The sequence below is a fragment of the Zonotrichia albicollis genome, chromosome 9 (assembly GCF_047830755.1).
Source record: "Zonotrichia albicollis isolate bZonAlb1 chromosome 9, bZonAlb1.hap1, whole genome shotgun sequence".
NCBI lineage: Eukaryota > Metazoa > Chordata > Aves > Passeriformes > Passerellidae > Zonotrichia > Zonotrichia albicollis.
The window spans coordinates 36,024,431-36,049,912 of NC_133827.1; the positions used below are offsets into that span (position 1 = coordinate 36,024,431).

Below are 25,482 nucleotides of genomic sequence, written 5' to 3' on the forward strand. Positions count from 1 at the left end.
TGGAGTGTGTGGGGATGGCCGCGGTGTGTGGGGATGGCCGCGGTGTGTGGGGATGGCTGGAGTGTGTGGGGATGGCCGCGGTGTGTGGGGATGGCTTCCCCACAGCTTCCCGTGCTGTACTCCTGCCTTGGCTATCAGTGTTGGCCCGGCTCAGCCACTGTGTGTGTTCTCACTGTAGCAGGGTCAATCCTGCCCTGCTCCACCTTGGGCACTGTGACAAGGGCATTGACCTTCACTCACCCCACTGACCATGTCACCCTCACACACCGCCCTGCTCACCTGCCATATCCCTGCACATGGCCCTGCCTGGTTCCCACTCTCCTGGCCACTGCAATGTGCCGGCACCATCTTGTTCGGGATCCAACGGAGCCTACCACCTGCTTTTTGAGTGCTCAAGTAAGTCACTTTAAGCTTTCTCATGTGTTTCCAACTTGGCTGTGCCACGAGGATTACGATTTATGGCAGTGTGAGGCAGCTGGGGTGCTGTGGGTCCTGGCTCCGTCAGGCACGGCTGGATCCCGGTGTCTGGAGCTGGGGCTTCCCCCCAACCCAAACCCATAGGATGTGAATTCCTTGGGCCATTCGGATCACCCAGAGCTTCCCCACAGACTCCAGGAAAGCAGGATTGGACACAGGGTGGGAATCACCTGCCCCAGGTGCAATTTGCTCCATTGGTGCGGTGCAAACTGAGGGAGAAGATCATGGCACTTAATTTTATTTATGGGGTCAAGTATCTGCTAATAGCAAAGAGGTTTAATCTCAGGATACAAAAACACTCCAGAAGCAAATGCCCCAGTGCATTTCAATGCACACACAGCGTGATTAAGGCCCAGACTGTCATTTACCACCTGAAAGCTGGATAAAGCACAGGGAAAAATATCTGTGGCGTGGCTGAATCCTCTTTTTCATGCCCAACAGGAAGGTTGGGGCTTTACTGGAGCATCCCATGTGTGATACCTCTGGGAGCTGCTGGAGCCAAACAAGACGGACACAACAAATGCCTTCTGGATATAATCGTTCCCAGGCACAGCAGAAGGGAAGGAAGACTTTTATAAACAATTATCCATGCAAGCTGCAAGAGTAGCATTTGCAGTAGCTCTCCAGGGCCCTGATAATACTCCCCGAGACATGCTGAGATGGATAGGATTTATAAACCGTGGATGGGTATTTCCTACATTGCATCTCTCCTGGCTGTATTATCCCATGAAGCTCTCTGCAGAAGACATATATGTTCATGAAAACATTTTATAGCCCTGTTGTGCTGGGATTAATATCAGATACGAAAGTCCAGACCACGTGTACTTTGTTCTTCCTAACACATTTCCAAGTCTGCAAATAGAAAAGAGTCCAAAGGAGCAGATGACTATTAACTAATATTCTTGCAATGTCGTGCAATTTTGGCATTTCATATGCAGTTTTCATAATAATTTACAGGCATGCATTTCTTCAAAAGCAGACAGTGATAAAACATTGTGTAAAGCCCTTTGGATGCCCCTCTCCTCACCCCTGGAATCTCCCTGAACTGTCCATTCTCACTCTCCTCATTTTTCAGGTCTGACCAGCACAACACAGAGTTGGGAACTTGCTGGACAGCTCAGCCTTGTCACTGGAGGGAACTGAAGGAGATGTGGCATTCACAGCAGGTTAGAAACCCACCTGCCCTTGTGGGCCCAGGCTGTGGGGAGAGAGGTGCCAACACAAGATACCAGCCCCAGCTGCAACTACTGGCACCAAGAGTCCAAATCATTTTTGAGGCAACCACTCTGTCATAACAGCCTGTTTTGTGGAAAATGCCAGGATTTATTTAATGAATAACATATATGAACCACCCAAGGTAGGGGGATTCGAGCTAGATGATTTTTAGAGTCCCTTCCCACTCAAACCTTTCTAAAACTGTGGAGTCAGAAGTTTTCTTAACAGAAAAAAGTCACTGAATCAGCTCATATGGACCCAGCTGGATTTACACCAATATGGGAACAAGCAGGGCCATCTCCAGAAATCCAATTCTCTTTCTGAGAGAAACAGAATGAGAGAATGTTGCTGCCTGGAAATATTGTCCATACACACACACACAGAACTTCATGTGGAGCAAGCTTCAGGATGGGTTTAGCACAGGGAACACCCTTCTCCCTTCAATGTGGCCATGAAATCTCACACACCTTGAACATCTCCCATCACCTCCTGTGTGCCCAGAATATTCCACAGTCACCAGTGTGCTCGGAGCCTTTCTGTCTGCCCATGGGAACCTATGGTACCTCCAGGGCATTGGTATTTGAGGCATCAAATACCAAATAGGATGCAGGAGCTGCTCCTGTGCTGCCTGCAGCCCCTTCCCCAGGCAGGAGTGGTCAGATGGGCACCATGCAGGGACCCTCATGCAAGGAGAACTGAACATGTTGTGCTGAAGAAGTTTTGTTTTACATTAGGCTTATAATTTTAGGGCTAATGTTTGGTTTGGAAGCTCAAAGCCGTGCCCGAGCCCACAGCTGCCAGCTCTGGAGCAGGCAGTGGTGTAATAGCCATTTAATTCCCCTGAACTGTAATCTGATGGTGGGATATGCTCCCAGGCTGCTTTTAGGTCTGACTGGGGAACAAAATCAATCACAGAACACCCGTTACAACGAAAGCGCTGTTGGTGTCAATTACCTAAACTCTGCGAACGTAACTCTTCTAATTTCCTGTTAAATCAGTAATGTTACCAATCTCAGTCTATTATTTTAATTAGGACTGTGACTGCAGTTGCTAGGAGCCGAGTGAGCGCAGACAAATGCGAATGTGTAATTAGTGCCACAAACGAGTGGCAAGTTGAATGTGTCACCATCCTGGATAGCTCCAGCATGGGGTGCAGCGGGAGGCCGGGCGATTTGGGCCAGATCCTGATCTCACTGCCCTCAGTGCCAGCCCAGCAGGCTCCACAGAGCTCACCAATGCCCTGACATCAGCTGGGCTCAGGGAATCCAGGTCTGGCCCCTGGTCATTGCAGCTTCTTGGAGCTTCACCCTGGGTTATTTTTAAAATGTCTGATGTCCCACCTTCTTTGATTGACTTTTTTTTTTTTTCCTTCTTGCTGTAACGCCTCCTCAGAGCCAATTATCCTGCAGTGAACACTGCAGTCAGGTTAGCTGAACGTGGGTGTTCCCAGCGCCAGCCGGCATCGGATTCCAGCCCTCCCAGGGGACCGGAGCTCCTAGGGTGGGTATGGAAGTGCTTGGCTCCCTCCTCTCCCTTCCTAGCTGTGAAAGAAACCTCTCAGCTTCTGTCACATCTGACTGCCTCACGCTTCCCCAAAACAGCCGCGCTCTGACGAGGGAGACAGGCGTTCCGACAGCAGAGCAGCGCTAGCTACCAACCTCACCAGAAAACACAAGCTGAGGACAGAACCCCTGGCTAAATATAGAGCCCAGCTGGGAGAGAAAACAATGTGGCATTGCAGATCCATCAAAATTAAGAATGAAAACGTGAAGGTGCTGCTCACTGCCGACCCCCGGCTGCTCCCGGTGAGCGCCGCGTGCCCAGAGGTGCAGCCCGCCGCCAGGATCCAGCATGGAATGGCACAGGAGGGCCAGCACTGCTTTTATTAGCACTTGGCCATCAGTCAGCAGTCCACACTCCACAAATAAATGAACGGGCTGGGTGCATGTCATCCCAGTTCACGTGTTACAGAAATAACGCTGGACTGGAACCAGAGTTAACACAGCTGAGATTTGGGATGTGGCTGATTTGGAGAGGGCAGATGGCAGGGCCTTGTTGGGCTGTACCTGCTCTTGGAGGCAGACCTGATTTACAGCTCCATCCATCTTCTACACTCTAATTTCCCTGCTTTAGTAGGTCAGCCTCCTGCTTCATATGGTACTTCTTTCAGAACAAATAGACTAGGAGGAAGTCAAGGGTTTGGTGTATATTGGATGGACTGATTTGGTCACCTTTCCAAGACAAAACCAGTAGAGAAATAGTATGAAAAAAGTGAGTGAACCCAGAAGGTGTTTTGTGAAGATTACTCCCAGAGGACCTGTGAACCAGGCAGTGATGCTATGCCAACATAAGCCCTGCAATGCCTTCAGTCCTGGTTCCTCATCTGGGTCTGGCTGTGGCTTCATGCTCATGGCTTGTGTTGGATTGGATTTTTCCTCCTGTCTCGTGACATTCAAACAGAGGTCAGGCCCTGCTACTTGCTGCATTAAGCTTTGAGCCCAGTTCCCCAGTGATGGAGCCTCTGCCACCAAGAGCTGCAGGAGCTGCTGTGATCTTTCAGAAAGTGCCTGACCTGCCCTTGTTTTCCTACTTACTTTCCTTTACTCCTCCAGGAAACAGCTTTAACCAAAGCCACGTTGCAAGTGTGTTTTATAACAACAATGTACTGTTACTGTCACCGGTGGGTTTTCAGGCCGTGTCCCAACATGTGTCCTTGCTGCAGCAATGCCAGTATCCCTCCTGGGACAGAGCCAAGCCTCACCAGTCCTAAAGGTTGGGTGCCTGCTCCATCCCTGAGAGAGCCCTGGGCAGGGTGGCTGTCACCTCTGAGTTGTTGTAGGTCAGTACACTCATCTGAAGAGCCCAGGGGCTGGCAGAGGTCCCCACTGCCTCCACACCCCTTGAGATGCTTGTTCTGTGCAGGAAACAGGGAGAATTGCTGTCCTCAGGCCCTTGTGTCCTGAAGGAGCCACAGCTGGTGGGATGCTGCAGCACCCCTGGTGCTCTGTGGATCCTCACTCCATCTTTCTGCAGGAAGGGAGGTGTAAATCACCTGTACCACCCCAGCTGCAGGCTGGCCAGGCAGGTTCCTCATGCCACCAAGCAGCCCTTCGAGGTGAACCCCTTGATTAAAGCCTGTGTGATGTCACAGATGTGCACAGATACCCTTAGCCCTAGGACTGTGCAACTGGCTGGTAATGTGCATGTTAATAAGGCTATTAAGGTTTACAAATATTCTGCTCTTCCTTACAGTTTATAATTTAATTAATTGCCAGTTAATTGTCTTATTTTCCCCTTGTGATTGATGTCAATGAGTGGGATTAGGCAGCATCAGATGACAGAGGAAGGAGGAATGAATGCAGCTTCCTATGATGGTGTGAGAGGAGATGTTTTTATGGACAAATCCTTTCTGACATGGATGAATACCTCAATGAGATATCACAGAGTATCAGCTCAATACATATTGTAATGGGATCATTAGTGGAGGTACCAGCTGTGTGAGGTTTGTATTCACAAGCCACGAGTAAGTAACGGGGAAATATTGGCTCCTTGGAAATGTTTGCCAAGCATAAATCTTCCCTGTTTTTACTGAGCTGGTGCTCAGTTTACATAAACTGGGAAATAATTCTCTAAGGCTTGTGGGACTGCTCCAGCTACCCCTGAATTTGGTCACGGCAGGGCAGCTTTGGTGAAAGAAGGGAATCTAAATGCAGGCCTGCTGGGCAATATTTTTCCATGGGGAAAAATTAAAGAGGAGGGTTTGAGGAGGGTGTATAAGCCAGGCTGTGGCTCTGTCCCTAAAACAAAAAGCATCTTTATTTCTAAGCAGGGAAGGGGGGATGGCTGAGCAGACACCGCATCTTCTCTCCAGGATTTTGAGTCTCTCACCAGGCTTGTTCACACCCTGCCCACCCCCGAATGCCTGTTTGATGGACAGGTCTGTGCATCACAGACAGGCTGGGAATATCATTCCTTCAGGATCCCCCAGTGCCTGCAGAACGGGCAATGTGCAGCCACTAGGGCCAAGTGGGTCACTCAGCTCAGGGTGATTCTCGACCTGGAGAGGGCACAGAAGGAACTTCAGGGCTTTTGCCTTCCCTGAATCCTTCTGGGTGACCAAAGGCAGCCAGCTCTAGGGGGGAATGGCATTCCTGTAGCTCCCATGTGCCAAGCAAGGGATCTGGGGAAAACAAACACTCAGGTGACTTTTGACCAGACTTTGATCGCATTTCAGCAGAATAAACCTGGAGTGATTCCAGTGGCTTTGGTATGAGTGGGATCAGACTGTGAAACTGGGCTGTATGGCAGAAAGCTGGATGTTCCTGCTGGGCTGGGTGTGCAGTGTGGTTGAACCCCTGCTTAAATCGGCACAAACTAACGAGGTCATTTCTGAGGCTGGAATCAGAACACGGAACTGGCCAAGCCACATCTGTCTCCTTTAATTCATTCCTTCCATTTTGGGGACTTAGCTTTTAGGAACAGCTATCTGTGATTACATAAAAGAGATTAGCCAACAGTTCTGCATAAATCAAGGCCAGTGCAAGATGTGTCCTAAGTGCATTGCGAAACCTGGGGCTGGTGGAGGACAAGTTCCTCCTCTTGGGGAGTGAGGCTCTGAGCATGGGGCCAAGGGCAAAACCTTCCTGCTTCTCAAAATGGCCCTTCAGGCAAAACACTCTCCAAGCAGAGATGGGCACGGTGGGGCAGGGTCTGCCCTGGGGTTGTTTGGTGTGGATTTTTTCACCAAAGCAGATTTTCTATCCGAGATACACGATGGAAACAATGAAAGAAAGGAAAGGGCTGGAGAACCTTATTGTAAACCAGATCCCCATGTGTGAATGCAAATAAATCTTGCTGCTGAAGGAAAAGCCAAACCAGAATGTGTTACATTTAGTCTTTTAGCACAGTTGCTAAGAAAATATCTTGATTCGAACACTGTTGGATGACTCAACAAATCTTTTTTTTTTCTTGCCTTTTTTTTTTTCCATTTTGAGGCCATTTCATCATTTTCCCCCCTGTTTGTTTGTCTGTTAACATGCAGGGTGAGGTTGTCCCAAGGTCAGGGAGTTGGAATTTCCCTTCCAGTGTTGTCCTACTGCTCCTCTCCTTTTTTTCTTGCTTTTTTTGCTGCAGGTCACAGCAGATCTGTGGTGAGGTTGGTGGGGGAAGGCTCTGCCCTTCTCTCCCTGTCCATCTGCCCTGGATAGTGCCAGTCCCTTGACAGGAGAGCACCTGGCTGGGCATTGTCCTTCCACCTCATCATCAATATGTCTGCATCACAGCTTCCCTCCTGAGCATTTAGGGCAAAATTAGCAAAAGCAGTCTTGAATTTTTGATGTCTTTATTTTTGGGGAACTGAACATGAGACACAGCAGCTGAGTTTCAACAGAGCTGAACACCAGTAGCTCCTGTTACTGGCTGAGCACTCATCGCTGCTTGAAATCAGGCTTGGAGTGTCTTTAATGGTATTTATTGTTTGGAGGAGAATTGTGCATCAAACCTGAGCAAGACCTGGGAGGAATCAAACAAAAGGGGATTTACACTCCCCTGGTAGGAAATTGAAACAATGTGCAATTTAAGATGTGCCACTTAAATGTTTGTTGGCTCCTCATGATGGAACCACCTACCCAAAGGCATTTAGAATTATTTTTTAAAAAGCAGAAAAATGCTTATTTCCTATGGAAATGTTCAGGAAACACATATGCCCTGAAATAGTGCTGAAAATGAATCTGGTTATCTTCCTTCATCCTTTGATCTCTAACATCTTTCAAAATCTGGCCTCCAAGTAATGTGCCCGAGGATGCACAAAATCAAGAGCTGAATCTTTATCTCTTCCACTCAATCCTCTCCACACTGCAGCTCACAACTCAGATCCATTGCTCCTCAGGACTTGCCCTGGCTGAGGCAGCCAACAAGACTAATCCCAGAAATACAGGTCCTGGATGGGAATTCATAAATACCCTGCACAGAGGCTCTCCCTGCTCTCCCTGTTTCCTCCCATCCAGGTTGCAGCTGCATTTGTCCCGTGGTTCTCCCCAGATGTGTGGTGAATTTAAAGATCTATCCCAGTCCTTGACCTACATGGAGGAGCATGGAGCCAGTCATTTCTGAACCAACAGACACAGAGAACCTGAGGCCTTTTCATGCTGGAAATAACCATGGGGAGGAAGGAGAGTGCCTGCAGACAGCAACTGCTTCTGTAGTGAAGGGAAGTCTGAAGTTTCCCCTCTGCTTTTTCGTGCATAACAGCATCTGTATGCCTCATTTCCATCTTCACAGCTCCTGTAATTTACATAATGAACATTTGCAAAGCCTGAGATCTGGGTTCACTTTGTACCACATTTACTGTAGATGACCTTCAGCGAATCATCAGAAAAGTTTCCAAAGCAATTTTCCCAAAGGGTGTGAACATGAAACCTAAGATCGTCAGGGAAGGAGGAAAGGATAATGAAAGCAGATTTCTGAGATATCTGTCATTCAAAGATGTGTTTTCTCTTCTACAGCAGAGCAAGAATATTTGAATTCAAAAAGAAGGGAGTTTTGTCTTTAAAGCAGGTGTTGGTATCAGGTCCCTCAATAAAGTGACTTTAATTAGGTTTGTCTTCCTAGATCTGCAGAAAGACTATTTCCTTGATAAAAATGCATTTGAAAAAATATTAAGCAGAGGGGGGAGAAAACCCTCAGAGAGACAATTTTATTTGCATTCTTTCAAAAGCAATGGCTATAAAATCAGTTTATCCACTTTGGCCCCCTGATCAGGTAATGAATCTGAAAAAAAAGTCTGGTGACAAATAACTGGCAATCCAGCAGAGATTCAGGACTGAGGAGGAATTCTGACCTCAAAGGATAGGAATAGGACATCAGGGTGAGAACAAGCAGCTGAAGGCACTTATGGCTCCTCTGGAGGTGTCAGCTGCAGCTCTGATTGCACCTCCTGATAGTGCTCCAGCAATCACAAAGTGATAAAACAGGAACTGACCCATTTTTGCTCCTGACACCCATCCTCAATGAACTGTCCTTTTCAGCCCCAAGTTCCTGCAGAGTTCATCTGACAGAGTCCTGGGAAGCTGCATCTCCCAGATTATATTGAACTTTATGATATATTTACATGGGACAACAGGGAACACACTTTTATAGGTGTTGGTTGGCTTCTAGATAAGCACAAATCAGGGATCATCACTCATCTGAGAGGTGCTTGTGAGTCCACTTTTTGTTTGCTGTTTAGGCAACAACACAGGTTATTGCTCACTGCAGCAACGGAGGAGGCTTTGAAAGAAGAAATTGATGTTGTAACTGACTCAGGACTCCTGTTTGTACAGAAAATGAGCTGAAAGCTGAAATGCAGAGCCTTATTCTGGTGATGAAGAAGGGTTCTCATATCAGCTGTCATAAGACTCTTCAGCCAGAATGAATCACAAACCCACCATGATAGGCATGCTGGAAATGCTCACGTAGATAAACCTGACACTGTGCCCCTTGCTGTAGGCCAGGCACATATGAAGTGTTGTTTTACATAATAATCTTGAGAAGGCAAGCAAGCTTTTTAGATTCCTCTGTGCTTTGAAAACAGTGCCCTGTGTGCCCTCCTCTTGGGGCAGGTAGGTGTATTTGCACCCTGCCAGGTAATTACAGTGTGATGGGTATTAGCCTGTATCTTCCTGCCTCTGGTTTGTTGCCACAGGTTTATCCATATATCCTTTGGGATTGATGTTTCAGCTATAGGGCCACTGTATGGGTGAGAACTGGAATCGGGGTGAATCTTCACCAGCTTGTTCCTTTTAGTGTGGTCTGGCTCTTGGACTCCAGTCATTACCTTGGCCTGCAGGCAGATAATTGTTTAATTAAGAATTTGGAAGATGGGCTGCATGTGGCAAACTTTCCACCTTGGGACCAAGAAGGAAAGGGGGTGGTTTGGAGGGAGAAGAGAAATGCTGCTGTTTGATGGGCCCTGGGAGGGACCTCTGTCCTCAGTGGCTGCTGTGTCACTGGAACAGGAGCAGCTGTGTCAGGTGAGGTGTCCAGCACCACATTTCCTGAGCCAAATATGGGATCTGTGCAGCTCCCCTATGCATTGCCCTAAAATGTCATGAGTCTGCCATAGTCACAATTCAGGGCTGCTGGACCTTCCTTCTGGATTGGGAGGGCTTTTGCTTGTAGCCTTAAAGAAAGACACTGTGGTTTTCAAGCACATGCTGGATTGTGAACAAATGGTTAATGTTGCTGCAAGGAAGCTGGCTTAGGAATGTTTCCTCCTTTCAGCCTGCCCTTTTTCTATATTTCTTTCCTTTTTTTTTTTTTTCTTTCACGGTACCATATAGTGTTTAATAATTCAATACATACATAATCCAAAATAAACACACTAATTAACCTTTGTTTTGAGAAATTTAATTAGTTAATGCTTAGTCTCTGTTCAGCTTCCAAACAGTTTGGAGTGGGAAAGGTGCCATGGGGAAAGCATGGCAAAATATGTTTAATGCTGAGCACCTTCAATTATTTAAACAGTAACGTGGGCTGGACCAATTAAAAAACAACGTTGTTATACAGGCATATACATGCTGAAATACCTCGATGTAGTGTTCTCAAACTCCAGCCTTGCTGCAGAATATGTGGTGAAATATATCTGTGCATAAACCAACTGTATGGAGGAGGGAAGCTGGTGGATGAGGAATGATTCAGCTGCTTGCCAGCAGCCCCAGAACTTCCCTGCTGGGCTCAGGGTGCAGCAGGGGTAAGGGAGGTGCTAGAGCTGTTGTGGTGGTGGCTGCCCATCCTCGCTGGGGGAAGCTGGAGGACAAATCTTGCCCTGTGTCCCAAATAGATGATGAATTTTCTGAAAGGTCAAATGCTGTGCTCTGACTCACTAGTACAAGTCATCCACGGCCCAAGTGCCTTCCTTCAAAATATGTTACTGTAGGGTAATAATTTTAGCCAAATCCTCAAGCTTTAATATTCTTCCCCAGATGAACTGTAAATAAAATTATTTCCTAAGAGCACTTATTTGAGCTTGATTATTAAATACATTGCCAAAATCTGGTCGTTTAATATACTGCCTGCTACTTGAGCTGAAGTATCTGAAAGACAAAGAACGAAGTAAACGAAAAGGAAATCAACATTTTGCTAAATTGCATGTTTTTAAAAATCCTATAATTGAGGCTGCTACTTCATTTCCATTTGTAAAACAGATTGAGTTCCCCTTCCATCTACTAATGGATCTGGTTTATCTCTGATACTAATTGCAGCATTTGCATGGTTTGCACAGGCTGCTGGTGACAGGACGTTGGGTAGGGAAAGTCAAACATCTCCTGCTGAGCTCTGGGCTGTCACTGAGGAGTGATACTTGGCACAGAGCTCTGCTGAACTTCAAGCCCTTGTTCTTTCTCCTATGGCTCCAAAGTCTGGGTCAATCAACCAAAATAAACTTGTTAATTCGTTTTCAGGATTCTGTGCCTCAGGTCTCACTTGAGAAGCAGTGGGAAGGCTCAGGTGATAATAAAGCAACACCAGACAGTCTGGATGTTTAATTAAACTTGTCCATGCTCTCTCTGACCTAGTGTCTGGGCTGGAAATGTCACCAGGACAAAGGCTGCTCATGAGGTTTCCATGTGGGCTTTCCTGCTGCACAAGGATGTGGGGAAACGTGGGGGGCTGCAATTTTTTCTCACTCTTTCAGGTTATTGTTGGGAAGGGAATTATGCTCTGAAGATCTGGGGGAAAAGAAAACAAGTCTGGGCTTCTTCAGATGAATGAGCCTTTTCTCGGGCCCTGCTGTAGCAGATCTGTTGGCACACACCTGAATTAAGCACTTCTGGGTGCTGGGTCTGGTGGAAACATGCCTGGCTCTTGGTTAGCTCAGGGTACACACCTTTTACTGCTGGGGTGAGGAGGAACAGCAGCTTTTCAGAGGACTGCACCCAGGAATGTGAGCTGGAGACCTCTGTTCTCCCCTAACTATTGATCTTTGCAGCCCTGACACTGTTCCTGGTACCCCTGTGCACACATCTATGATAAAAGCTTCTGTGAGGTGTTTCAGCCTCTAACATCAGTATCCACACCTACTGAAGCAAGCTGAGGATTCACCCTTTGCTGCCCATCCTCTCATTTTGCATTTACAAACAGAAATGTTTGTCTTTTTATTTGTTTTAAGGCACTCTTGAAAGTGATCCATTGGATTCCAGCATGGCAGAGGGAGCCCTGGCCACACAGTGGCCTTTGTGGAGCAGGTCCGTGGGCTCAGTGCCACCAGCACCACAGGGGAGCCTGTAATAACCACAGCAGCACAGCCCAGATGTCCTGGAGAGGATTTGGTTTCAAGACACACGGCTGCAAGTTCAGGAGAACGTGGAGGGGGGAGGGGTTCTGCTCTAATGTACATAATTTGTTTAAAAAGTTTGCAGGTGTTAGAATTTTTATTGAGGGCTGGGAGCTGAGAAATTGTATCCAGTCGGTGAGGTAATGGTTTCTCTGCTTGGGGAGTGCACACAATCTGCATTAAATAAATGGCAGCTGTGTTGCCAGCAGAATTTTATATATTTGAAAACTAATCTGAGCCATACCAAGCCAGACCTCCACTCCTGCAAATCCTGGGAGAGAACAAGAAAATCCACTGATTGCTCACAGCTTTCCTCCCAAAGCTGGTGGGGATTGTCCCCCAGGCGTGGGAGCCCTGTCCCAGCTCCATCCCCCTGCAGCTGTGGGGGATGAGCTGAGGGGAGCAGGGATGCTGCTGTGCTGGAGACACCCCTGCAGCTCATCACAGGCTTTGGGCAGTGGGAACAGCTGCTTGCCCTGTCAGCTCCCAACTAAAATCCTGTGATGTGTGATCCCATGGGAGCCACGTAGAGCTGGGTCCTCACCTCAGCTCCAGCTGCAGCTCCTAAGCCAGAGAAGGAGAGCACACACCAACAGTGGTTCCCATGGAGCTATTCAAGGGTTGTAGTTTTCTGTTTCCTCTCTTTCTGAGCTCAATTCTGCTATATGTTGAAGCCCCAGTAGAGAATTTTTTTCTTCTTATTGTTTTTTTTTTTATAGACAGGTTGTAATGTCAGGATATGAGGTTGAAAGGGCAGGTCTGAGTCAACTCTCAGATGAATTCTGAGCATTTCCTTTCTACGTGGATGAGTTCCAAGAATTTATCTCAGTTCAATAAACCCCACTTATTTCTGATGCTCATTCAAACAGACTTTGAATCCCTTGTGCCCACAGACCAGGGCTGGTCATTTGGGTTCTGCAAAGCTTTTTCCAGAGAGGTCAGGAGTGGAGTCAGTGTGGGGGATGTTTTGGGGTGACAGTTGAAGTAGATTTCTTTAATTTTATATATATTATTGATATTACAGATTTGAAATATATATATACATGTGTTTATATAATCTGCCTGTCAGGATACAGCCTGTAAGACTCAGGTGTCATCCTTTCAGGTACTGCTGCATCCAGTGCATGGGGCAGAAGGCCCTGGCAGACACAGGTCCTGCTCTAAGGGTGTGGGTACAGGCTTTGTCCTCAGCACAGCCCCTCCAGGAGTGTGGCACCTTCCCATCATCACACAGCAGTTACATAAACAGGGCTAAAATTAGAGCAAATGACACTTCACAGGCACAACATCATCCCCGGGGGCTCTCAGGGTTTCTAACAACTGGGGCTAAGGAAGGCACAGCAATGGTGTGAGTTTTGGTGCTGGAACCCCCAGATCCTCCCAGGCTGCCCCCAACATCCTCCCCCTGCCTGAGCCTGGACTGAGCGACCCAGGGGTCTTTTTGCCTGAAGTAAATTTTCTCTTATTTCCCTCCAGGCTGCCTTTTCCCCTGTTGCTGAATTTCGCTCAGCAGAATGATTTCAAGGGCACCATTTTCAATTTCCTCTGCGGAGCCAAAATTAATACTGAGTTTATGCCACAGCGTAGCAGCACTTTAAGCATCCACCAACAGTGTGCATATTTCACAATAATGTAATGGCTCTTACACCCAAATACTGCTTAAACCACCACGGTATCCACTGTAAATATCAGCAATTCCTGCCTGAACCACGGCACCAGCAATGATGACTCTGTAGGTGCTGCTGATGTGCCCATTAACATCCCCCAAGATAACCATTTTTTTAGCACCAGGGGCACATTTGGATGCTGCTGCAGGGCAGGAAGAGGTGCTGACCTTCACCTGGGAGAATGGAAAGATTCACAGCTTGCATTTTTCTATTTTCTTTTCAGCACTGCCTCCATAGGGCAGCCCCTCTCCTCTTGCTTCCATCACTTCCTCTCATTGTGGCTCTAGGCAAGGCTTAGATCCAGACAAGAAAGTTTGGGTCTATGTTCCTCAGTCCCCAAGTTGTTGAGATGAAGGTTTTTAGTTGAGTTACTCCTTTGGGTTGTGCCCTTCTGTTTATGCCTCACTGCTTACAAGGGAGGTGGTCATGGGTTTTTTTAAAGTACTACATATATAGGTGGGAAGAACAGAGGGAAATTTGTCAAACAAACAGGTTCTAAGTGATTGCCAATCTATGGATTGACTGACCATGCTTGCTGCCTTGGGATGGTGATTTTGACTCTGTTTAGAGAGGAGCAGAGGGATTACAAGAACCCGTGTGTGCAAAAGTACACAAGCCATTAATTATGGCGACTGCTGCTTGATAGAATCTAGCAAGAGCTAATGGGGCTTGAGAAACCTGTGGAAAATGTTAGCGAGGGTTGTCAGGATGTTTGTGTTAGAGCTGTGTTAGTCTGGATGATCTCATCTCTCCAACGTTGCAGAGGGCGAGGGGTGTGCCGGGTCAGCTGGAGCCGGCGGGCAGGCGCCCCCGCTTGGGAAAGAGGGCGATGGAGTGGGGGCTCAGGGTCTGCCCAGGCACAGAGAGGGGCACTCAGAGGGCTCCACGGCTGGAGATGAGAAATAGGGATGGAAAGAGCAGGGCTTGAGGGCATTTGGAAAGTGTTGTGTTGTGTCTTTTCTTCCTGCTCCTCTGAAACAGCCTAAATGAAATGTCACTTGGCATTGCATAACAGGGCGATGCAGGGCCTGGGGAGCAGCTCAGAGGGGCAGCACTGGAGCCCCAGGCGAGGCAGGAGGGATGTGGCTGGTATGGGGAGCTGATGTGCTTGCTGCTGCATGCAGGGCAAGAACCAAGGGCAAGAACCCCACTTCCCAGGGGAGTTCCTGCTGCTCCCAACGCTTCTCCACGCTGTGGCTCGCACAGACTATGCCTGGAGGACCGAGCGATGACAAACAGGTCAGAAATGGTGGCTTGGTAATGTCAGAGCCAGGAGTCAGCTCTGTGTTCTGATTTATAAGAGATGTCTCTCTCTGTGTCCCAGGGCTGCCTTGGCTTTTCATTCATGCTGGCGATGACGAAGGGCCGTGCTTAAGCAGCATGACCGAGCTGGCACGGGCGGCTTTGAGGAGCAGGAAACCGCTCCCTTTATCCTCGCTTGATCTTTTGAGTGAAATACGTGCAGTGCCCTTGTCAGCAGTGAGAGCCTCCTAAGGAAAGAAAGAAAGGTTAGCAAGCAGAAACAGATGTTTACCTTTAACTTCTGGCTTTGTGTGGACGGGGGAGACTGGGGGAGGGGGGTTTGCAGGGCAGGGAAAATGCTCTCTGGAAGCCTGAGAAAGTCCTGTCAGATCGAATCTGCCTTTCCTTTCATTTTGCTGTGGTTTTTATTTGGCTCAATGTCCTTTCATCATTATTATTATTATTTAAACACACCATTCTCTTAAGGGAAAGATAATTGCTTTTTCTTTCTTCTGCCTGAGCTTCTCAACATGATTAAGATATAGAAACCAAATGCCTGGACATGAGGATGATCTAATAGGCACCAACCAGGCCGAGTCACTGTGGCCCAGTTTAAAAACATGGCACTTTTCCAGAATCTATTTGTTTCTCTTAATATGGTGATTTGTTTTTCTATATTGCTCTCTATAATTATCACTGTGCTGTGTATTCACTGGCTCTAGGCTCAGTGTAATATAAATCTGGAATTAGTCTATTGAAGTCAGTGTCAGATACATTTCCTTTAACATCTAAACTAGGTCTTAGGCCCATTTATCCTACTGTAGCTCCGAACTAACTACACTGAAATAAATACAAACCAATGTTTTTCAAAAAGCCTTTGTCATGGTCCTTGCCTCCACCTTCTACCCTTAGGCTAAACCTTGGGCTGGGGATTAGAAAAAAAAATCCCTAAAAAATGGTGAAACATTGAAGTCAGTTGCCCAGGGGGATGGTGGAGTCACTGTCTCTGGAATTGTTCAAGAGGCCTCTGGATGTGGCACTTGGAGGACATGGTTTAGGGGTGATTGTGGTGGGCTGGGTTGATGGTTGGACTGGATGATCTTGAAGGTCTCTTCCAACCTTGATGAGCCTGTGATTCTGTGAGGATAACACCTGTGGCATCTTGCTGTGCCTTCACAATGAGCCTTCTTTAACCCCCCCTGAGATCTGTGTTTGTCCTTGATGGAGAAGGGATGGCTCTGAGCCAGTGCTTGCCCTGCACTGCTGGTGATGAGGCTGGTGTTCCTTCACCACTTGAGTTCAGCCTCCAAAATGCAGGATAACCCTGGGCTCAGGCTGCTCTTAAATCTCCTGCTTGAACCTTTTTTCTTTCTCTGGGTTGCCAGGGCTGGAAATTCCTTTTACAGGTCCATGAGATCCTGTGGCTTGTGTCCACACATAACATGTGCCTGGTCAGAGCTGAATTGGGTCCAATATTTATCTTTCCCAAGGTTGTGTTCAGTAGTTTAAGAGGAAGGTGGGGAGGCCCTGGCACAGGCTGCCCAGAGAAGCTGTGGCTGCCCCTGGATCCCTGGAATTGTCCAAGGCCAGGTTGGATGGGGCTTGGAGCAACCTGGGCTAGTGGAAGGTGTCCCTGCCCATGGCAGGGGGTTGGAATGAGATGGTTTTTAAGGTCCCTTGATGTTCTTAGGATCTTTTCCAGCCTAAATGTTTCTATAATTTGATACATGTGTAAATTATCAGGGAAAATATTATGGTTAAATATGGTTAAAATATTATCATGGTTGCTGTGCTGCACACAAACACACGGAGCTGCCTTGAGTGGAGGGACCATGGCTCATCCCCTGGAAGCAGCCAAGTGCTTTTCTGCAGACTCTGGCAGACATTTCTTTAAAATAAAAGAAACATATACCTTTTGAATCTCTTCCAATTTTAGATTCTGATAATCTGGAGACATCCTGATATATCTGAGGGATTAAGAGCTTTTTTTCCCTTTCTCAGATGAAGGTTGTGCACATCAATGGGTGCCCAAAAATACACCTCGTGCTTCCCAGTGTTTTCCCCAGGTTTTTTTCTTCACTCGCTGCACAATAAATGCACTTCACAGGACTGTGCTGCTGCTTGATAACACAGCTGGAGAGAAGCTATTTTCTGATTTTCAGATACTGTGGTTTATCTCTAATGCTGGTTTTCACTGGCAGTTTAAGAAGTTCTTAGAAAACTCTTCAACTTCCCCCTTAGTACTGAGATGGTAAGAGCAGATAAAACTTGTCACTTAATAATAACCATCAAAAAATTAGAGGTTTTTTTGAGATAAACTCAGGAGCTATTATTTGGTTTTTAGAGACAACACATGGCTCACCTCTACCCCAAGGAGAAAGGGAATTTATTAACTGTCCTTTCTAATGGACCTAAACAAACAAACAAACCAAATAAAAAACCACCCCCAACGTTCCCCCCCAAAGAATGTAGATTTTTTAATTGAAAAGTTGGAACTTGAAGATCTGGGGGCAAACCTTTCAATTCAAAGCCAGAAGTTCTGACTGGGAGATTTTCTTGCTGGGTTGTTTTGTGGGCCAAGACACAGCCCTGTGTCACCATGTGATGACCTTTCAAATGGAAATCAAGATGTTCCTGGTCATGGTGCCTCACTAGGGATGAGGCTGGGCTTGGGAGCTCTTCCCAGGAAGAAAAGGAGAGCATTTTTTGTTAGGAAAAAAAAATTACTATTTTCCACAGGACAGCAGACCTGTTTGTGAAGATTTCTGTTACAAATACACTGTTTTTCCAGAAAACATTGTTCCTGCTGGCTACGTGCATCACTTCAGAGCAGAGAGACCTTCTGGACTTTCCTAAACTCCCCCCAAACCAGCAATATCCAACCAGCTCCTGCTCCCTGTTAGAATTCAAACCACAGCCTTCCTCACCACTCCTTCTCTCAGATGAAATTTAAACCTGTCAGCAGTTACAACTGGAGTCACTTAATCTTTGCAACCAGTGCAAAAATTGCACTCTGGCTTCTAAAAACAGAAAAAGGAAGGGGATTGCTAAGAATGAACATAAATACTCCAAAATGCCTGTGTGCTGCTGTCCTTGCTGCTGGCCTGACAGTGTTTCTACCACTCCTCCCCTTGGAAAGCAAAATAAATCAGGGCAGTGGTGAGTAATAACATGCAATAAGCAGAGATGATAAATATACTTATCAGCAGTCCAATGACATGGATAGTGTGCCACCCCTGTCCCCACGCCACATTTGATGGCACCTAAGTGTCCCTAGGGATAAGGAAAGGGTGCTGGGACATGCCCATGCTGAGAAGCTGGAATACAATTCCCATAGAGCAGCTGGAAGAGGATCCCAAAAGGGATCCTCAAAAGACTCTTAAAGGGATTCATAGAATCATTAAGGTCCGAAAAGACCTCTAAGGTCCTGAAGTATAACCAGCAACTCAGCACCACCTCTATGTTCACCACTGAAGCAAGGCCTCAAGTGCCACATCCATGTGTTTTTAACACTTGCAGGGATGGTGACTTCACAGCTTCCTTGGGCAGCTTGCTGTGCGGAATTTTTTCCTAATATCTAATCTAAACCTCCCTGAATTCTGTCACCCGTGGGCTCTGGCATTTCAGAGCTGGTCAGAACACAGCCATGCCCAATACTGCCTTGAGTCTTGAACACACATGTGAGCCATCCTAATTGCTTTCATCTGGCCCAAAATGTGGCCACCGGTAAGCAAAGACCTGCTGTTTATGTAAAGTACAAAGCAGACCAGACAGTCCTCTCGAGCTGTTTCCGTTTCCCCATGATTAATATATTCAAGTCTATAGTCATTTGTTTTTACAAACTTCACAAACAAAACCTTGATGTTTTGGTACCAAGCTCAAATATGGGAACAATTTGGTTCCCAGCGCCAGCATTTCTGATGCAAGAACTGAAAGGCGTCCAGAAATGCCGTGTTTTCACTGAATAGTCTTCAGTCCCAAGATATAGCATTTTTAAAGCATTACAGAAGCAAAAACAATCCCAGTGCCTTGAAAGCTTTTTACACTGACTCTGCTTCATGGAAACACTGACTCAGGGCCAAATGGCTGATTATGTCGTGTGATGTAAGAAGGAGTTAGAAAGCTTAGCAGGGAATTAGAATAATGCAGTGTGTGTGTGTCTGTGTCTGTGTGCAGTGAAGGGGGGACATGGCATTTATTAGAAAGCTTTAAATCTTTTGCAGCTCCACGTTAGTCACTTGCAAAACAGTCTCAGACCCAGCTGAAAGCGATGGGGATGTGATGTGTGACAAGCTCTAAGCTGCTGAGCTGAGCTGAGCTCCTGCTCGAGATCTTTTCAGTTCATTTCAAGGCTGCAAAACCTTCCTCGCTGGGGTGTGGGGGAAGCAAACGCTGCTGCTGTGCAGCCAAGGCAGAAAAGGAGTCTCTTATACTTCTGGAAGGGGAGAGCTAAACTGTGGCTTGGCTTCTGCTGTCACACTGAACTAAGGGTGAAGATTTGGGGATGGTGCAGCTCTCCCCAAATTCAGATGCTAGTAAAGGGAGGTCAAAAAATGGCAAAAATGCTGGCAAAAATGTGATGTGAGGGGAGTCCCAGCCCTGCCTGTTCCCTGCTCTGTGCTGGTGGGAGCCACTTCATTGGGGAAGATTTTATCATTTACTTTATCTCACTGTCCAGAGAAGCCATTCATTGCAAACGTGAACTTTGAGACAAATAAAAGTCAGAGATGACCCAAGTGCCTGGAGGCACAAAACCAGCTGCTGAATTGTTCAGCTTGTTTAATGAAATGGAGCAGCACAAAGCTACAGTTCAAGTGTAGATCTGTATATACAACACTGGCACTCAAACAATTTATGGAGCTCACTGCAAATTTAAGATTGGGAAACCTGGCTGGTGTCAGCTATTAGGAAAAGACTTGGGATAGAAAGTCTTATTGGAAAAGCTGCCCTCACTGTAGTGCTGTGATGGCAGAACATGAAGGAGCTGGGGATGTGCCAGCTCAGAGCTGCTGTGGGAGGGGAGCTGCTGCTCCAACCTCAGGTCTGGCTACAGTGAAATGCTGTTGTCAACTTGCCCTTGAGTGGTGACTCTGTGCAGAGCCACAGGTAAGTCACTGTCCCTGCTACACCTGCAGGACAGACTGAGCTACCAGGCAGATGTGCTGCAGTTCACTCCTGTTTTCTAAGTATTTCCATTCTACACACACACACACACACACACACACACACACACATACACACACACACACAGAACCATCCCACAGCCATCCACACTGTTCTTTCCTTCCCAGCCACCCCAGTTCCCAGCAGTTTGATTTTGTGCTGTCTGCCCATGTTGCCCCCACTGCCCATATTGCCCTCTATGCCATCACTGCCCTCCCTGCTCTCTCTGCCCTCACCCTGCTCCCTGTCTGCCCATGGCACAGCCCCGTGGTCTCTCCAGCCCCTGGGCAGCTCTGATGGCTGCAGGCTGTGAGTGCTCCCAGTGTGCAGGGTGAGTAACGCTGTCTCATCATGCTGCTCCCACCTCCAGTGAGTCATCAGCCAAGAGGAGATGCAGGCACTGAACTATATTTGATGCCTGTATCTGAAACACTGGGTTTGAATGACTCTGCAGGTCATTAGATCCCTAATTTCTTCTTTAATGGATTTTCTAATGTATCTGATGAATAAAGAGATGCTCAATAGTAAATAGAAATACCATTTGCAACCTTGGACTCAAAATGGGGCCATAATGTTGCCTTTACTTATGTTTACCCAAGAGCTGTGGACCTCACTGAGGTAGAACAGTGTGAATGTTGCAATGGCAGGGGCTGGGAGTGTCACTCCAGGCTGCTGCCAAAGGAACAACTTGTGCATGCACAGGGTTTTTGGGACATGAATGATCCCATTGACTCCTGATCGACTGCGGATACGACCTGGGCTGAATGGGTCTTGTGTTTGCACGGGGAGATGGCCCAGAAGGACCCAAGAAGGATTCCAAGCAGGCATTGCTCAGTGTTGCTGTGTATGTGCAGGGTCTGTGCTAGCCCTGGCTGTGACCCCTGGGGGGATCCTGGGTGCCTGAGGCTGTGCTCAGGGAGGGGGTGGCAGGAGCAGGTCCTGGCTGGCCCTGCAGGCTGCACTGAGCCCTCAGAAGGGCTCACACTCCCTGCACAGGGGCTGCCATCCCTCCTGCTGGGGAGGGAGCTCTGGGCCCTGCTGGCTGTAGCGATTTGAGCCTCTGGTTTCACAAGTTGGTGCAGGATTATGTGATTACACATCCACATCCATTTGTGTAACGCTGGCAGCCTCCTCGGTGAATATTTCTGTGCCTCCAGTTTCTAAATGGCATTTCTGCTCCCAGCCATATATCATCATTACCAGGCAGGCTTTGGAGGATGCACCAGCAAAGTGTGAGATTACTTAAACCTCTGCAAGTACTGTCTGATAATTAATCAGGCGTGGGTTGGTTATGTTTTCACCTTACTCAGTGAAGAATAATGCAGTGCAAGGGAGCAGGATTTTGGTTAAAATTCCCTGGTGAGCTGCTCCCCTATGTCAGGATAGCTGTCCTGTGTGTGTGTGTGTGTGTGTATGAGGGCACCATGGACCAGAAGCCTTGTCCAAATAATTTTCTTCCTCCTGAAGCATCAGATAGCCACTGAGTCAGTGCCAGAAGTGAGAGCTCAGCCAGAGGAACCAAGGGTCCTATCCAAGCCTGCAGACTCCCCACCCTTGCTGGCCCAGACACCATTTAATTGTTGGGGTCTCATCCTGCAGCTCTTTCTGCTGTGGTGCTCTCTGCAATCGTGCCATTATGTATTAATAGGGGATGGAGCTGGCAGCAGGAAAGGGCAGCAGAAGCACACATTTGTCTTGCTGTCCAGTAAGCCACATAACAAATAGCGATGCCAAGTGTAATCCTGCTTCAGTTAAAACTGTTGCTTTGGTTTGTCATCATTCATTGTTTGCAGTACAGCTGCTTAATGACAGGATGTGGGAAATGAAAAGTTTTTTATGTCCTAGGAGAGTTTTTAAAATAAAAATTCCTGAGTGATGAAGGGGAAGAAGGTGCTTGCGTGGAAACTCTGGGTCTCAGTGCCGAGACACAGCCTGGATGGAGGGAACCTTCCCCCAGCAAGGCTCAGGAGATGGAGGTTTTGCTCTCAGCTTTAAAAATAACCTGCTGTGTAAATCCAGGCAGTATCCCTGCCTCAGCTTGCTTTGCTTACATTACACATCTGCTGCAGCTGCCTCTGCCTGGTGCCTTGCAGAACAGGACCTGTGTTTGATAGGAAGAAATTAAAAATAAAAGACAAATGCCATGGGTCTGTGTGGGGCCACTTCTTTGCAAAATGCCCCATGGCAAATTAAATTACCAAATGTTATATATTGAACCTAAATATAGAGGAATGGAGGGAGTTTATTCATATGGATCATGAGCAGGCAGATGAAATCTGAGGTGGACAGGGCACTTGTAGAGGAGACTTCATTAAGCCAGTAAGGAAAGAGACAACCCCAACTATGCCAAGACCTGAGGTGTGTGGAGGTGCCTTTTTTATTTTTGGGTACTCCACCCCTTCTGCCTGCTAATCACTTCTAATTGACAGTGCAGAATTAGCAGTGGGTGCATGATCTTTGCTCCCAGTAGGAGCTCTCTGTGTGGGTGCACTGCACATCATGTAAGGAATTAGGAAGGTGATGGGTTTGGAGGGAGATGCATTTCATTTCGACTTTAAGCTCATTTCTGGCAGGTACAGCCCTTGAAGAAGCACTGATGTGTATGTGGCCAACAAGTCTGCATAACTGCTAGCCCATGCCCTGCTTCACTCTGCCTCTATAAATACTCTCCCTCCTCTTCTGTGTGTATTTATTGAGTCATATCCTGAACTATGTGGAATCAGTGTGGAATTTGCCTTAGGTTCCTCTCTGCTGGCCCAGGGCTTCTCAGCAGCACAAGCAAAATTAAAGGAGGTGCTGGGGTTGGGATGAAACCACTCCTGCTTATCAAAGAGCGAGAAAGAGACAAGTCAGGGAGCTGTGCTCTCTGCCCTAAGTGCTGCAGGAGGATTGGGGAGTGGCTGAAATCCCTGCGGTGTGCTTCCCACATACCTGGCATTCTCCATGTTTTACAATCTCACATAAATGCCACCTTTTTTTTAGGATTATTTGATATATTCTTGCAGTAATCTATTACCAACAGATCACCACCATGCTCATCACCACTCTCTCGGTCCAAAAGTTGTTTTTTTCTGTGTGTTTGCTTGTATCCCTTGAAAATTTCTATTTCCAACAATCCTACTGTTATCTCACTTTTGCTATTTTAAGTTCCATGGCACAAAAAGGCTGACTCACAGAAAGCCATGTTTTAGGAAATATTGGCTCAGCTGAGGAAATAATTCTCAGCTCATTCTCCCACTGTGAGATTTGGGTTTGGGTTTTTTTGTTGGTTTTGTTTTGTTTTGTTTTTTGGTTGGTTTTGTTTGTTTGGTTGGGGTTTTTTGTTGTTGTTGGGTGTTTATTTTTGGAGTTTTTTGGGGGAGTTTTTTGTCTTTTTTTGGTTTGTGTGTTTGTTTTTCTTTCTTTTTTTTTTTAATGTGTTTGAGTTTTGGTCTCACGGTATGGCACACATCAACCACTATGAAATATTGACAGCTATTCCTAAATGCACTGCTCTACCCAGTCTGATCTTTCTTTTTGCTCATACCCTGAAGTGTTTTATGTACCTGCTAGGAACGTTACACAGGATGCCTGCACAGCTCATAAAATTTGGTCTCTATTGGAAATGTTTTGTGGGAATGTGCTGCTTAATCTACTGCAGCCACTCACAGTTACTGTCATAGGGAGGGGGTGAAGATTACAGCTGGCTTGGGGAAGTTTGATACCTTATCAGAAGTCCTCAAGAATTAAACTGAAAGAAGTGGATGTTCAATAAAATGTAGATAATTGACTGAAGAAAGGGGAAATACGGCAAGCCCGGTGAAGTCATCCTTTTGGCTGGGCTTATGCTGCTGTCAGTTCCCTCTGAGTACCTGCAGTCACCCTCTGCTAGGGGATTGAGTGGAATAAATCCTGGGTGTGCTTTAATTAAGTGTTAAGCACATCAGTGATGTGCAGTGAAAGACAAGGCTGGAGATCCAGGATGGAATCCTTGCCCAGCGGGGTGGGGAAACAAAAACAACCCAACAACTACAAAACCTCTATTGACTTCAAGGGCTTTAATCACTGGAGCAAGTTGTCTAATAACGTACTGCAGGGTGTGCTTTGGCACTGCCACCTTCATCATTCATTTTATGCTTAATATGCTAGAAAACAATGTTTAGCATCTGGTATAAGTGGATATAGCATATCTGTCTACAAGAAAGCAGCTGATGCAAATAATTTAAGAAATAAAACCAGTTCAAGTGTACCTATTGATATTTTTTCTACACATTTTTGACACTATCATTAGCAATATCTAATTAGAAAGTGGTTTTCAACAACTGCTGTCCTCAAGGCATAATGTATAGCCCTCATATAAATAATATTATCATCTTAAAAATACTTCATAAACACTAATTTACCCTCCCAATTTCTTGTGAGATAGATAATTATGTGTTAACAATAATATAATCACCATTAGTATCCATGTTAGTCTTCTCTTTTTATAGATAGAAGCTCATGCCCTGATAATAAACACCTTGCTGAGAAGCCTTTCAGGACTCTGATTAGGGGGAGAATCAGTCCTGGCTCTGTCCTCCCCTCACATGAAAACCAGAACAATGTTGGTATAATGAAAGAAAAGCAGAGTTTAAGTATGGGCAAGAAAGAGAAATTTCCTTCAGGTTGGCTGGATTCTTGGACTCACAGGAAATATTAAAACAGTATGTGACAGAGATCAAGGTAAATAACAAGTATTATACCTTTTGTACTTGTGCCTTTATTTACTCTGCAGTAATTACACCAAGTAATGTAGATTACATTATGATTCACTATGACGCTTACAAGACTGAATTTTTTGCAACCACATCCTGAGCCTGTGAGATAATCTGTTTGATCTCCTACGAGGACCAGATATGTCTTGCTTGAAACTTCAGAGGTATGCCAGTGCAGCTGGGACACACCCTTTTTCGTAACTGTGGTAAAATAAAACAAGTTTGGATTTGCTCAGCCACTGTAGGACGTAACATCTGAGTTACAGGCCTGCTGTGAAGTGAGTTTTACCATAACCTCAGAGTTAACAGGGGCCTCTTCAGTGTTTCTGTCTGAGAAGTAAAATTTTCTTTCCATCCTAAAAAATGTGTGTATTTACATACGCAAAAAACCCCAAGCCCCAAACAAAAAAAAAAAATCCGACACAAAAATAAATCTCAATCCTTAGCAAATTATTAAAGCCAAAACACAAATTTGTTGCCTGCCTGTAAGAACCCCAGTTCACACTGAAGCTACAGTGCAGCACCTGCAATAACTAAACCCTCTGAGGTCAGTGTGTGTCACTTCCCAGAGTGAGGTCTGTATCTGCACCTTTCCGCGCTGTTCACTCATTTTTCTCCTCTTCATGTGTGAAACCTCCACCACTCCTCCTGGGGCTGGATTGTGGATAGTGAGGGA

General features: G+C 46.5%; 1 long non-coding RNA gene across 1 annotated transcript; it reads left to right on the plus strand.

The window, feature by feature from the left end:
* On the plus strand, positions 1-22,458 carry LOC113459016 (uncharacterized). Its single transcript, XR_003379810.2, has 4 exons — positions 1-396; positions 1,553-1,643; positions 3,085-3,192; positions 3,294-22,458. It is a non-coding gene; the product is annotated as an uncharacterized LOC113459016 (long non-coding RNA).
* Positions 22,459-25,482: the final 3,024 nt, after the last annotated feature.